The sequence below is a fragment of the Rhinolophus sinicus genome, chromosome X (assembly GCF_036562045.2).
Source record: "Rhinolophus sinicus isolate RSC01 chromosome X, ASM3656204v1, whole genome shotgun sequence".
Classification (NCBI taxonomy): domain Eukaryota; kingdom Metazoa; phylum Chordata; class Mammalia; order Chiroptera; family Rhinolophidae; genus Rhinolophus; species Rhinolophus sinicus.
Genome location: NC_133768.1, coordinates 15,695,811 through 15,711,594, shown reverse-complemented (window position 1 = coordinate 15,711,594; position 15,784 = coordinate 15,695,811).

The following is a 15,784-nucleotide window of genomic DNA, read 5'->3' as shown; positions in this document are numbered from 1 at the left end:
ACAGTAAATATACTGCCTCTTGACCATTTTTCATCTGAGGCAAGGTTTAGGAGACCACAACAACTTGAGCAGAGCCTTTGAAGTTGAACAGATCGCAGTTTGAGTTCTAAATCTTCCACCTACATGTTGGGTGACCCTGAGTAATTTAACCTCTTGGTTTCCTCATCCCATATAGTGGTTGGGATGGTTGTGGTGATTGATGAGATAACATATGGGAAGTTCTGTGTCAGTTGGGGTGGTTTCAGCTCACAGTGTCTTCAACTCCACCCTCCTCTCCCCACCCACACCCACCCCTTAGCATCTTTCTGCTCCAACCTCCTCAGTGTTGGCTTCAGCCTCGGGCAAGCAGCAAGATGGCTGCAGCAGTTCCAGGCATCTTCTCCAGGCACTGCAACCCCAAGGAAGAAGAGTGACTACCTCTTTTGGTGACTCTCTCTTGGAAGTGAGGAAACTTTTTCCAGAAAACTCCCAGTAGGCTTTCCTCAGTCTCATTAGCCAGATTAGGTCACATGTCCATTGGGAAATAGGAATAATCTTAAACCAACGAGGCTATCCCTGAAGATGTGGATGAGATAAACTTCCCCTGGAATACGTGGCTGAAAAAATGCGGGGGCCTGTTAGAAAAGAAGGCAGAGTGGATGCTCTGTAGGCAAGAAGCAGTGACAATTACAACACATGTTTTCCATTGACTCCTTTTATTGTGAGTGAAGAGGCACTTCTGAAGTATCTTAGATAACCCTTCTGGCAAGGTTTTACTGATAGTAACTGATTAATTCTCTTCCCTCCCTCCATGCCATTTCCCCCAAAGGGAGTTTCCTGACATTCCTGCTAAGACATCCCCTCCCCCCGGTGGGAAATATGTTAACTCTTATCTATCACCCCCAATGACTAACCAAATATGTGGGCTGCCCCTCACAGTTGTATCGGAAGTAAATAAGGGTAAAACCATCCATGTAAACAGTGCTTTCAAGTTTACAAATCTCTTTGACACATTATGTCATGCTAGCCTCTACATCTGAGAAAAATGAAGACCAGGGAGAGGTGAAGTGACTTGCCCAAAGTCCTAAGCTAATAACGTAGCAGTGCTGTCAAGAATGAGGCCACAGACGCCATGTGCTTTTTGTTATTCTGCATTGCTACAGGGAATCCCAGGTAGAAATATGTCATGAGAAAAAAAAATTAATGCCAACTCAACTGTAGGTTTCTATAGTCCAAACCACAGTGTACCCATTCTTTCAAGATCCATCCATTTTCTAATCCAAAATCTTCCTAGAAGCACAAATAAAACCTTCCTTAGTTCAAAGTAGAGCTTCTCATTTATTTGTCAAACATTTATATAGCACTTGCTGTGTGCCAGGCATTATGCAGTCTGCTTTACAAATATTAATTCATTTAATCCCACTTAGTTCTATCTGCTTAGTGAAGTCCAATGTCCTTAGGTCATACACATCTCACCAAAGTCTTGTGTAATTTATTCCATTGGAGATCTACCAAAGGATGAGACCCCCAAAATGGTCCAGAATTCAGGAACAGATGAAACTTTTGTGAAAAATGTTTCTAGAGCTAGCCATCCTTTATCTTATTCTTTTATTAGAAACAATCTATGCCCAAATTACCCAGTCAGGACAAACATATGTAAACAAATCACGCTGCAGTCTGCAATTGCTTGAGGAAAATTCTGGATTGTCCTAAACTTATTATAGAACATAATATTTTCATAACCCTTTTTTCTATTTTGGCAGATTATAAGCTTCCTTAAAAGGTGAGGGAGCTTTCTGGTTCAAGTTTAGGAGGGCCAAAGACCAGTGTTTGGTGCTGCTTTTGTGTTGACACATTCTTAATCTTCCTGTTGGTATTTTAAAATAACAGATCACCCGTGGAAATTATAAACTGTACTGTGTGAAAGTCCCTATGAAGTATTGCCATTTGCAAGAAGAAGGGCTTTCTGACAGCCGGAGAAGTCACAATATGTCTCCCTGCTTTTCATGTGACAGTAATTAGTATCTAAGCTCTGAAGTGTTTACTCCCATAGCCGAGAAGACATTTATAACAGGTTCCAGCCGTGAACCATTACTCTTTGCAATATATAATCCTCATTCAATATGGAAGGGTAAAATCTTCAAGGTATAAAAAGAGAGGACTTAAGATATTTTCTACCGTTTACCAGTTTGGATTAACCCTTTTAAAGAGAACACAGTCAATAGCCTAACGTTCTTATAAAAACAAGTCACAGTTCTATGCCCTGATTAACAAACTACCAGTGGATGTTGGTGGCTTTTTCTTATTCTTTTTTTTTCTTTTTCTTTTTTAAATTAAAATTTGCCACAGATAAAATAAACCAATAAAAATCGGTGCTCCTCACAATGTGATGTATAGATGATGTATTATAGAAATGTACACTTGAAACCTATGTAATTTTACTAACCATTGTCATCCCAATACATTACAAAAAATCAGTGCTCCTCACACCTTGGGGAGCTAGAGAAAATTCTGTTGGAGTCTAAGGAATTTGTTTATTTGAAAACACTTTGCTAAAAATAAATTGCCTTTGATTAAGCAGGCTATTACAAATAGGTACTCCTCTATAAAATGCCAAATGAAGAAAACTAAGATTTCCTCCTTCAAAATGTCTACACCAGTGCTTCTCAGACTTTAGGATGCTTAAGACTTTATCAGCTTATCAAACTCAGGTTCCCACCCACCCCAGTGAATCTGATTTGGTAGGTCGGAGGTGGAACCGAAGATGCTGCAGCTCTAACAAGCCCCCAATTAATGCTAATGCCGCCGGTCTGGGAACCACCAGTAACCTTTTCAGTGAAGGCTGCAATTCTACCTTTGGAGATTCCTTTTTTGGGATAAAGGAATGTGCAAATAAAATATACTAACCCACGTTGTCCACTAAAACTATGTTACAAATTTGGGTTTCAGTTCAATTCAGCACACTTACTCTGCTGCCTTGCACTGTGCCAGCTGAAAACACCAGTTTTACTTTTAAGAAGATTCCAATCTAGACATGTACATAAATTATAATGAGACTGATATGACAAATAGTAAAAATGAAGTACAAAGTTCTAGGAGGTTAGATTATTCAGAAAGTGTCAAAGTGGAGATGGCTAGAGAGGGAATGGTCAAAAAAAGCTTACAGAGGTTTGCAAGATACTTTTTATACTTTTCTGTAGTGTTTTCATATCATCTCATTTATCCTGTAGAACAATCCTGTGAAGTATATATGACTTTCTCCATTTTGTACACAAAGAAATAAAGGCTGAGAGAGCTAAAATAATTTGCTAAAGTTACATTAAAAATAAACAAGTGAGGTTTTAAATGGTGGAGCTAAGATAAAGGGCATCCCCAAATGAAGAGGAAGCAGCAGAAGAGAAAGAATATTATAAAGTTCTAATACTAACAAAAATATTAATAGTAAATAGCTGGCATTTCTTCACCACATAATAATGCCAGGCACTGTCCTAAGAACTTAATAGACATTACTTGATGTAATCCTAAAGAGCAATCCCATAAAATAAGTATTATTATTACCCCTCTGACACACAGAGGGGTTAAGTCATATTTCCAAGGTCATACAGTTGATAAGTGGCTCTGTCAGAATTTGGACCCAGGTCTTTAGAGTTTTAGTAGAGAACAAGGGATGAAACGTAGGCTAGAACTTTGGTGCTGGAGGTGAGGAGCAAATGAGGTTAGAAAAGGGTCTTGATTTTCTGTCTACCTAAGAACAGGTGTACTTGATGTGGTAAGCAAAGGGAAGTTAGTGAAAGTTTTAAGTATGGGAATGAAAAGATCAGAGATCTGTTTTAGAATGATGTCTGTAGCAACAATATCTAGGATGGTTTGGACACGGACAGAGAAAAGGGGCTGGTGAATCAGTTATGGCTGTTAGGATTCACCTGAGGGCTGGAGCCGCCGTACAGCATGGTGACTGCCGTTAATACTGTATTATATGAAAGTTGCTAAGAGACTAAATCTTAGAATTGCTCATCACAAGAAAAGAAATGGTAACTATGTGAGGTGATGGAGGTGTTAACTAACATTGTGGTAATCATTTCACAATATACGAAGGTCTGACCATTAAGTTCACGAACTTGTTGCAACCATGTTGCTAACCTATTTTTGCTATCAGAGGGATAACTGTTAACCAAGTTTACTATTTGGAAGTGCTGAAAAGGCTGCATAAAAAAGTTAGACAACCTGAACTCTTTGCCAACAATTCATGGCTCTTGCATCACGACAATGCACCAGCTCACAGGACACTGTCTGTGAGGGAGTTTTTAGCCAGTAAACAAATAACTGTATTGGGACACCCTCCCTACACACCTGATCTGGCCCCCAATGACTTCTTTCTTTACCCAAAGATAAAGGAAATATTGAAAGGAAGACATTTTGATGACATTCAGGACATCAAGGGTAGTACGACGACAGCTCCGATGGCCATTCCTGAAAAAGAGTTCCAAAATTGCTTTGAAGGGTGGACTAGGTGGTGGCATCAGTGCATAGCTTCCCAAGGGAATACATTTTCAATCTCTTTTTTCATGTTAAAATTTTTACTTTTATAAAAATATGCACCGTGAAATACTTGACATTAAAGATGCACCAAGTTTATTATGTGGTTATGCTCACACTGGCATGTCACCACATGTGCATTTTGGTGCAAATATCTCAGGTTGAAAAAGCAAGAAACCCAGGTGCTATCTGAAGCTGTCTTAGCAATAAGTCACCAAAGGACTAGCACTTGTCCTTAGAGAGCAAACTCTGTGAGGCAGCTTGGCAAAGTGGAAAACATATGGCTTTGGAGGCAGACCAGATGTGTTCCAATCCTAAGAGACATTTGCAAGCTGTATGACTTAGAGCCAGTTTCTTGATCTTTCTGAGCCTAGGTTTCTCTGTTTATAAATTGATGCTGAGAATCTACTATATTTGGTTGTTATGAGGATTTACTATAGTATAGGTAATGAACTTGGGTCCACCTAGATGCTTAATAAATAGTAAATTGCTATTGTCATTATCTGCTAATGGACATTACAGCCTTTCCTGGTTGGTTTCCAAGCTCCTCCTCTCTGTAGCTCTTGGGAATGAAAATTGAAGCTAACAGTGCACTTCCATTTCCATCAGCCAAAAGAAGGCTTCATAGAAATCGATAGTTGCTTCTCATCAGGAAGAGAATAGAACTCCTTGAACCAGTGACTGACATTTAGCGAGCCTAACCTCACCTGACAGGGATCTGCTTTATGAGGAGGCCAGCAGTGACACCTCTACTATTTGTGCTGCCTCTCTGGTTGTTCTCTTAAATTTCCAGAGCATCAAGTAATGTCTGGAAATCTAGGCACAGCTTCTGCCCAGTAGCTTATAGTAGAAATATGCTGTTCTATAATTGTAGGATGTATAAATTTAATGCTGAAACCACCCTGCCTGTGCCACATTTAACTCAAGGCAAAACCGTTAATAAAATGGGCAACCTGAGCTTCAAACTTTTGGGAGTGGGGTATACTTTGGGATTGTTGAAATTTTTTCCATTTGTCCCTAAGTGAAACTTCCATTTATTATTAGAAGCTCTAATAGTCAGAAGAAGCAATAACACTGTCAAGAAACGTATATCTCTAAGATACTATATTTAAAAGGTATTTGCTATGGGGTATTTACATTTACGAGACAGAGTGTGGTTCCTAACTGTTGTTATAGCATTGTCTCCTGTCATTCCTTTTCTCCTATTACCCCCATGGTTCTCTCTTTATCACTTAATGCTAACTGGGCTAGTGTAAATAGACCCTGTTTTAAAATTTAAATGAACGATAATAAACCAAAATAAATTAGATCTTAAATCACAAAGCTTTACTTTAAAGGATTGTGAAAATGGTGGTCAATTGATTTGAAAAAGAGGTCTTGGTACTTTTATACACTAGAAGGTACTTACTTTGCGAAACAGTGGAATTTTTATAGAAATGAATGAGCTCTCCTTACTTTAAAATGTGGTCAGCATATCTACATCAACGTTTCAGTCTTTCAACACTTCCGTTTACCTGATTAATAATTTAAATCAGTTTAGAGATGACACAAAAGATCCATTTATTAATTCGAAAAACAAGTATTTGTTGAGTACCTACTGTATGTCAGATATTGCAATAGGCAAAGACTAATGTAATTTCTCCCATTGTGAAATTTAGAGTCTAGTGGGGTAGATAGAGCTAGTGAGTTGAATAGTGGCCCCCAAAAGATATGTCCACCTGGACCTTGTGAATATGACCTTATTTGGGAAAACGGTCTTTGCAAATATAGTGAAGGCAAGGTTCTTGAGATGAGATCGTCCTGGATTGGGATGGGCCCTAAATGCAATCAGTGTTGTTATAAGAGATAGAAGAGGATGACTCTGAGACACAGGGAAGAAGACCATGTGAAGACGGAAGCTAAGATTGGAGTGATGCAGCCACAAGCCAAGGAATGCCAAAAGCCACCAGAAGCTGGAAGAGGCCAGGTAGGATTCTCCCTTAGAGCCTTCAGATGGAGTATGGCCCTGTCAATAACTTGCTTTGTGACTTCTGGCCTCCGGAACTATAAGAGAATAAATATCTGTTCTTTCAAGCCACCAAGATTATGATAATTTGTTCCAGCAGCCCTAGGAAACTAATACAGCTGACACCAGTCAAGTAGTAACCATAAAATTGCAACTGTGCTAAAAGCTATGATGGAGAGTTAAGTAATTTAGCAAAAGCAAATACCACAGGGATTTGACCTCCTCGGGAAGATTAGGGAATGATCTGAGGGAGGAAGAGGGAAAGGAGTGAGTGCTTTGGGCAAAGGGAACTGTGTATGGAAAGTCCCTATGAAAGAAGGCACTGGCTAGTAACAGATCGTGGGAGAGGGAAGCAACTTCCAAGATGACCTTGAGGTTTCAAGATGAGGTCAAGCCAATTCTCCTAGACCAGATCTGATCGGCAATTTTAAGGATTTTTGTCATGTAATCTAAGATAAACAGAGAAATTTAAATATATTAAGTTCAAGGTATGATATGTAATCCAGAGAGAAAATTAAGCAGCTGGTTGAAAAAGCTCCATAAAATAAGAATCATTAAAAATGATAGATGCATTCCTTTAACATTCTATTTGAAATGTGCATTCATTCACCAGTCTCTCCACGAAGATCCAAGACTTTGTTTTTAAGTATAGGTTAGATGAATGTCTTTCTTTCCTTGGCCTCTTTCTTATCTATAAGGTGTTGTCTACAATGTTCCATTTCAGTTTCTTTTAAGAATGAACTAAAATACACATGCAAAGCATTCTGAGTGCAGAATCCTTCTAGAGTTTTGTTTTACGAGACGCATTGCAGATTGCTCCCTCATACTTAATTGAACAATTTTCTTTATAATAATCGAGTTTATTATAAACTAGCATTCAACCTAGTTTTCAGAGAAAACCTCTCTGAAATATGAATGTGTTCATGTTTCGTCAACTTACCTAATACTTCATTAAATTAAGCAATTGTCTCAAAAACAGGTTAGAGATTCTTAGTAAACATATGGTTCACCTAGTAAGAGCAGAAATATGTGAGTATCCTGGAGAGTGGTCTACTGGCAATGAGCAGTCAGTGTGCCGTGGGCATGGACTGTACATTTTTAGAGAGGGAATAAATGGAAAGCACTGGTAAATTCAGCGGGTTGATGAAATGGATGTCAGTTACAACAATAAAACTGAATCTGGGTTTTAAGAATAACAGATTTAATGGGAAAAACCATGGATGCTTGTAGGCCAATTACAAGGCTAACAGTAGTCTATGTGAGATATTTGTAGCTTGGATTACAGTGGTTCTCTATAATTGTAATGAAAAGCTATGCCCCCATTTGAGAGATATTGGTTGGGAGATGATGCGTTGGATCTGGAGAGAGAGAGGGAAGGGTCAAAGATGACTCCAAATTTGTGGTTTGTAAAACTGGATGGATAGTGATGCAGTCACTGAGTTAGGTTATGCTGGAATTGGACTAAGCTGGTGATGAGTTTGGGATATGCTCAGTTTGAAGTACCTTTAATATCCAAAAGGGGTCTAGAGCTCAGAGGAGGTACCTGAGCTAACATTCAACATTTAAATACAATCACTCTCACCTACCAATACATTAACAGTCATGGAAGCTTTTAATCAGCAATAACTGTACTTTGATTAGAGCCTCATTAGCTGTAATATCACCTCTGCACAAAAACTATTATGGCAACTTTTCATTACATGGATACATAATAAAGCTACACATTGCCAAAATTTAACAGCCTGGTTGAAAAGAAAAAGAAAACCGGACACACCATTCCATAGGTGACAAACTCAAAAGAAAATATGATTCATTACACTTTTTCACCATCCCTCATTAATAGTAGTAGTAGTAACGTATATGGAGTGCTTCCTATAGGCATTCTCCTAAGTGCTTACATGTATTTTAATTCACTCAATCTTTGAGAGGATTCTTTAGGTAGATACTGATATCATCATGTCCATTTTACAGATGAAAAGGGTGAGCCATAGGCATACTGAGTAACGGTTCTAATATTGCCCACCCAGTAAGTGGCAGAGGTGTAAGTAAATCTACAGTGGCCTATCTCCAAAGCCAGTGCCCATAACCTCTGCACATCAGTGCCCCTAGCTAAAGGAGGCATCAGCACCCACAGGACTTCTGGGCACATGGCATAGTCCAGAATTCTAAAGTGGAGGAGTAAAAACAGTGCAGCCATAATAAATGTCCTATTTGATTCGGCCCACCGTCCAAACTCATGCAATTTCCCAGCCCCCAGGTCCCTTAGAAAAACACATTCTCTAAAGTAGCAACATGAATTGCTTCTTGAAATGTTTTTCAAGTCTTTGGACTGCTGGCTCAGATTGTATTCTCCCTGGCACAGGAAAATAATAAAGCCAATAAGGAAACTATGAAGAAGAAAGCTTCTTTAAAGAGATCTGAAATCATCTTTCAAAGTATGTAGAAGGGATATGTTTGCAAAACAATAAGAACTGTCTCCAAAACTTTCTGAAAGCTTTAGCAATACCAAGCACTTGACATCTACAAAAAGATGCTTTAATCTCTGAAATAGTAAAGACGTCATAGCATCACTGTATTAACAACAAAGGACTTGTTTTTGCTCTCAGGCAGCTAAAACATATTTCTTTCCCAGGAAATATTTTCTAGATTTCATCATTCCTGGTCATAAATTATGTATTTCTAAGTTTTTGTTAGCAAGCTGACAGAGTCAGTTGGACAATTCTTTTTACAGAGGCATAACTGGACAGTGATTTAATATCACAAACTTCGCTGTGCCTACTCTGATTAAGGTTGTCATTTGAAAACAAAATGGTTTGACAAAAGTGAATTCATCTTACATGGAAAATTTATGATAAAATTTCATTGGCTTTCACACAGTCCTGGGTAAGGTTCATAACTCTTTTATTGGTCTCAAAAAATTGAAGTTATTTTAATAGTTATCCCTTCTTTTCCTGTTTTTCTTTTTACTTGTTATCTCCTTCCATTGACTTTATCCATCTATCTGCTCTTCCTCCTTCTCACCTGACTCCCCTATTACCACCTGCCTGTGTCTCTCTGCACCTCCCATCTTCCTATATATCCATATTCTTTATTCTTCTCTATTCCTATAAGGATTGCATCAGATAAATGTACGAGTATCATGCATTCCACTTTTGCCATTGGTAGAAAACAGAAGTTAGCAAACTATAGCTTTTTGGCCAAATCCAGCCCTCTGCCTGTTTTCATAAATGAAATTTTGTTGGAGACAGCCAAATGTGTTTGTTTACACACTATGGCTGCTTTCATGCCACAACAGAATTGAATAGTTGCAACTGAGACCATATGGCCCACAAGCCAAATTTATTTATTATCAGGCCCTTTGCAGAACAAGTTTGCTGACCCCTGGTATAAAGCAATGGGTCCCAGAATCCAGCAGCCATTTTTCTAAGGTCTTTGGAGCACTCTTCTGTCTGGGCCAGGGGAATAGATCACAATTTTGCCACCTTGGGACCCTGGAAAGTCCTTAGTATCTCCTGCTCTCCTCAGTTCTCTCACTGGCAAAATCAGACCCACAAAAAGTCATTCTTGCTCCTATTTCAGAAGGCTGTGGTGATCATACATAAAATAATATTCCTAGTATATGAATGGGGAAAGGGATTGAAACCCTAGAACTTCAGAGGACAGGAGGAAGCTTTTCCTACAGATACCATCATGAAAAACATAAATGACATAGGCAAGACATAGCTTCCATTTTGCAACTTGGGGGTATCTGAATCACAGTATTTATCTTTAGCTGCCCACTCACCTTTGCATCCACTCTGTTGTGAGTGCTTACTTGTAATAAGGAAGCATAAAGCCAGCTCCAAATGCCCGCTGCAGAGGGAATTGGGGGACTGGGTCCACCATTGGAGCTACTGTACTCAACACCTAACTGAGATCCCTTAGCAAGCTGCCAAAAGCTGATGTTGTCTATGACTGCTTTGAGTTCATTCTTTGGCTGCTGTTTTCTCAAGATGTTCCCAGATTTCCATTTTTTGGCTGAGGCCACCACCCTGTTTGTTATACCTTCAGTTCATGAAACGTGGTCTTGTAACTCAAGCTGTTTGAGGACACTCTACTTTCTCCTCAAACTAATTTGGTAAGATGATCCCCTTAGAAAAATATGGGTATGCTACTGAGAGCCTGTGTGGTGATTGTGTGTGTTTCTTCCTCACCTCTTAAACAGAAAATTAGAGAGTAAACCCCCTGTAAGCTGGTCACAAAATGGTGGTCATCGATAGACCATCATCTTCAGGTACATAGGAGGAACAACCTGAAATTAGACCAAATGGCCCCCCTTTTAACTGTACTCCCATTTAACTGAGGGCATGAAATGGCTCGGATTAAAATGTTAATGCCACTTAGAAGAGGCCAGGCGTTCACTTGGGACCACTCCAAATCCCATCAGCTAGCAAAGTCCTAGCAAATTTGATGTGGAGGAAAGAAATGAGAAAGCCCCAGAGTATGGAAGGGAGAAAAGGAAGCCACGCCACATGCCTGCCATAAGGGTACCACAAGGATACAACTGACACAGTGAGAAAGAGACTTGCAGAGGGCTGCTCTCTACCCCTACCCGGGAGGCACAGTGTCGGGCTCTGCAAGGCCTCCCAGGATCTAGCTCCAACATGAGCATCACTGGGAGCTTGTTAGAGATGCAGAATCTTAGGCTCTATCCCACACCAACTGCACTTTAACAAGATCCCTAGGTGAGTGGTATGCACATTAAAGTTGAGACAAACTGTCCAAAAAAGGCTTGTGCCAGGTATTGTCCAGTTATTCATTTATTCCTTCTCATTCCCAAACCCACCCTTCCATGCTCAGCCCTGCAATGTGGGGCTGGGACTCCACAAACCATATTTCTGCTTTGCCAATTGCTCGCTGCTCAGCTCTGCCAGGAATACATGTCCCCTCACTCAGGGGTCTGTGTCTGGCTCCACAAGCCTCTTCTCTGAGCTTACAGATGTCAGTACTAGCCAAGCAGTGCCCTTCCTCAGCGGTCTGAGTTTCAACAATAGGGGGCCCCTCCTCTAAGTGTTTAGGCTTTCCTATTTCCAGCATCTTCCTTTGTTCCCTCAGCTTCAGGAGTAGGAGCTGCTTCCTGCAGTCGCTACCTCCGTGGCACCCTGGAGTTCTTTTACCCTTTCGATGCCCTAGTTAACAACTCTATACCTAGCTACCAGTGTCTTCAGAGGAAAACGTCACCGCTGAAATAACTAGTGTGGCTTCTGTCCCCTGACTGGGCCCTACCTAATACCAGACCCCAAAGTTGTATGCCGGAACTCTTCCAAGGACAAGCTGATCCCACAAGGTGACCAGACGACTTTCTATTCCACCCTCCTCATCACAAGGAAAACCTAAAAAGAACAACACACTCCACAGCTCCCGAGGAAAGGCCCTTTCTCCCCCAGAGGATGTGCCAACTCCTCCTGAGTGCCAAAGCTGACACCAAACAAGAAGCCGGGGCAGAGAAGAGAACCAAAGATAGAGGCTTCCGGGTTGTCAGCCCATGGGGGCCCAGCACTCTCAGAAGGCCTGCTAGTTGTCACTGGTGAAATCCTTCCCCAGGACATCTGTGCCACCATCTAGTCCCACTCCAAGAGAAGGGGCCTTGTGTTCAAAAGAATAGCTCCCTTCTTTGGTTGGAATGGGGGGCTGGGGAGCCTCTCCCCACAGTGGCAGGCATTTCAAACAAGGAGCTGAAGAGGGGGACTGCACATTTTGCTAGAGCAGAGGTGAGTGGGGAGAAGAGTGGGAGCCAGAATTTAAGCACCTATAACTCCCCCCAACACACACACACACACACACACACACACACACACACACACACACAGAAAGATATAGGGTTATTTTCAGCAATGTGTCACCTCAGCGTGAGTTCATACTTCCTTCCTATGGCAGAGGCACACCTGAGATGATAAATTCTTATGGATCCCCTCAGCTCTTCACAAGCAAGAAGTTGTCAGGAATATTTAATTAAAGGGAGAGACAAAAACAAAAAAAGAACCAGACTGTTTAAATGACAAAATCCATTTGCAAAAAAAAGGTGTAACAACAATAAAAAAATAAAGATTGACAATAAACACCAAATGGAGCCAGAATCATGTAACTTGATGTAAATTGGCATAATGAAGAGAAATGGAATCAAACAAAAGAAAATACAGATTTTAAAGGAAACCAGAACCAAATTTAGAATACTTTATTTCCTTGTAAGTTCTGAAACTACTCAAAGGTATTCTGTCTATGAATCATCTCTCCACATATTATTTAGATAAAGGGAAAGAAGAGAGACCACATCATACTGTTGGCCCCTGCTATATACCAGGGATTGAGTTCAGTGCTTTCTATGGACATCAGTGAATTTTCTCTCATCTGCCAAATAAACCCCATTTAAGGAGAAAAATGGAATGCAGTGGTCCTGAATCTTATGGAAATTTGGGTGCATGGACAAATAGCATTGGGCCACAGACCATGTTCTGTCTTCATACCATGTAGCCACCTCCTAACAATCTACTTGAACGTGGGCTGGACTTCTAATGGGAGAAGCCAGTTGCCAACTCATGAGGCAGTCCTGCTCCTGCGGAGAGGCCCACAGAAGTGAAATTGGAAGAGGACCTTCTAAGCCCTGCCAACAACCGTGTGAGTAGGCTCAGAAGCAAACCTTCCTGCATTGAGCTTTGAGATGACAGCCACTCCAGCCGATGCCTTACTTGCAATCTGTAACACCCTGTGCCACAACTGCACAGCTAAGCTGCTGCCAATTATGTCCCACTTGTTACACAGCAATACATAACTAATGAAGAGCCCCTTCTTCATTCTGCTGCCCTGGCACTTGTTGTGAGAGCTGGAGCAGCAGAAGCCATCCTCAACCATGAGGAGAATCCGTATGATGAAGATAGCAAAGCAAGAAGATAGGTGTCTGGGTCCTGTTGAGAGCAGTAAACCAGCATCAGGCTTCATACTTCCCAACGTCCTTCTACATGAGGGAGAAGTAGACTCTTCTCTTGTTGAAGCTAAAAAAAAATGTATGTGTGCCTGGCTTTCCTCCTTTCACCAAATTTATAAAATAACAACATAATTTTTAACAGATATTTAGCTCTTACTATGTGCCAGACACTGTTTAAATGCTTTACAGATATTAACCCATGGAATTATCATCACAACCCTGTTTATTATTCCCATTTTGCAGATGAGGAATCTGAGGCACAGAGAGGTTAAGTGGCTTGTTGAAGGTCACACAGCTAGGAAGGATTATAAACCCAGGCAGTCTGGCTGTAGAATCTGTGTTTTTAATCACTCAGCCCTATGTCATGCTAACATTTACTATGTGCTTCCTGAGTGCTGGGCCTCAGGCTAAGTGCTTTAAACATTTTACAGGAGAGAAAACTAAAGCTGAGAAAGGGTGAAGTAACTTCCTGAAAATCACAAGGCTGGAAGTGGCAAGTTGAGATTCAAATCCAGGTTTCTTTGCTTCTAGAGCCAGCACTTTTACTGCTTATGAAATGATGCTTCTGTTCTGGGCCTCACTTGTCTTGAAGCATTCCCCGTGACTGACATTGAGCCCAATGCTCCCCAAACCTGGCTGTGCATGCAGATCACATGGCATGGGTGTGGCTTAGTAAATGCAGATTCTGACTCAGAAGTGCTGGGCTGGGGCCCAAGAGTCTGCATTTCCCACATGTGCCCAGATGGCAGGGATGCTGATCCAGGGGTCACACTTCACATGGCCTCCCAGGATCTAGCTCCAACGTGAGCGTCACTGGGAGCTTGTTAGAGATGCAGAATCTTAGGTCCAGAGGGTCCAGACAGTAGGAGATGGACATTCTTCACAGCAAGGCTTGTCGCTCAGAGGCTGTGCAACCTGTTTCCTTTTCTGTAAAAAAGAGGGAGCTAGAGGAGATGCTCTATAAAGTTCCTCCCAGCTCTAAAAGTTATTGACTTTGTGCAGAATAAAATTTGCTGCCACCCTGCACACCTTTATACTTATCTGACAAACTAATGTGAATTACTGCAAGTATAATTAAACAAATCTCGTTTGACATCAGGGAGATCAGTTTGTCCAACTCCCTCACTTTACAAGTGAGAAACAGAGAAGTGAAATGACTTGCCCAGGTCACAGAGCTGGGAGCCTGGGGAGCTGCCACTAGATGCTAGTTCTTCTCAGACTTGGCTGTGCCTCCAGGGGCCTAGTTAAAATACAGAGTCTGGTTCAGGAGAGTCTGTGTTTCTAACCAGCACTTAGGGAACCAGGGCCCCCAGGCTGGCTGTTGCCTGGGGGCTATCCCTAAATGCTGGTAGCCCCCTGATGCTGACCCACAGTCACTTTGAGGAGCGCAGCCCCAGAGTGTTTTTCTCACCATAGTGTTCTCCTGTCCAACCACGCAACTGTGGGGTCAGAAACACAGCTTGGCCAAGGAGGGAAACCGAGACCAGGCCTTTGGGCCCCCACAGTCAGAAGAGACAGGAAGACCACAGTGAGACAGGAAGGAATGAGCTGAGTGGCCCGAATTTAGGAGGACCACTACCACAAAAGAGGTGAGGTTTGCATATGGCCTGAAGTTCAGGGGAAGTGGTTAAAGTCCCTGCGAGGGCTGAGAACACAACAAGAGCAAAAAAGCACACACACAGGAGCAATTTCCGGTTCTGCAGCGGGGCTTTTCTGCCTTTCTCTGATGCAAGAGCCACCTCCCCACCCCCCGCCCCAGCCCCAGAACTGGTCCAGGCCCTGTAGTTGGGTACAGACCTGGCTGGTAGCACCTGAGTGGCATGGGCATCCAGGGGTAGCCCCCAAGTGCCAGTCTGACCTGGAGCCCTGATTCCCATGTGTCGATGAGACTTCTGACATCAATTAATTCATTCTTTGTAAATGCCCCCTGTGTGCCTAGCACTCTGTTAGGTGGTGTGGGAAATACAAAGTCTAAAATATGGTCTCTACCCTCAACAGATTTATCATCTAATTGGAGGAGCCGTGTGAAGCAAACTGAGAATTTAAGAGAGTTCTAGAGAACGCTAAACTTTGCAGTTCTCAGAAGGGGATCTCAGAAAGAGAAAATGGGTGTGGGTCTGAGGAAGTCAGAAAAGACTTCATGGAATAGGTGATACCTGAGCTGGGGCCTTAGGTAGGTGTGGCCTATTACAAAAGTGACCCCAATTCTTCCCCCTCCCTGTACCCTCACCCTATGTCATGTAATTTTGTAGGACCTCCCACTTCCCTGGCCATTTTAATTCTGGACTCAGCCATATGGCTTG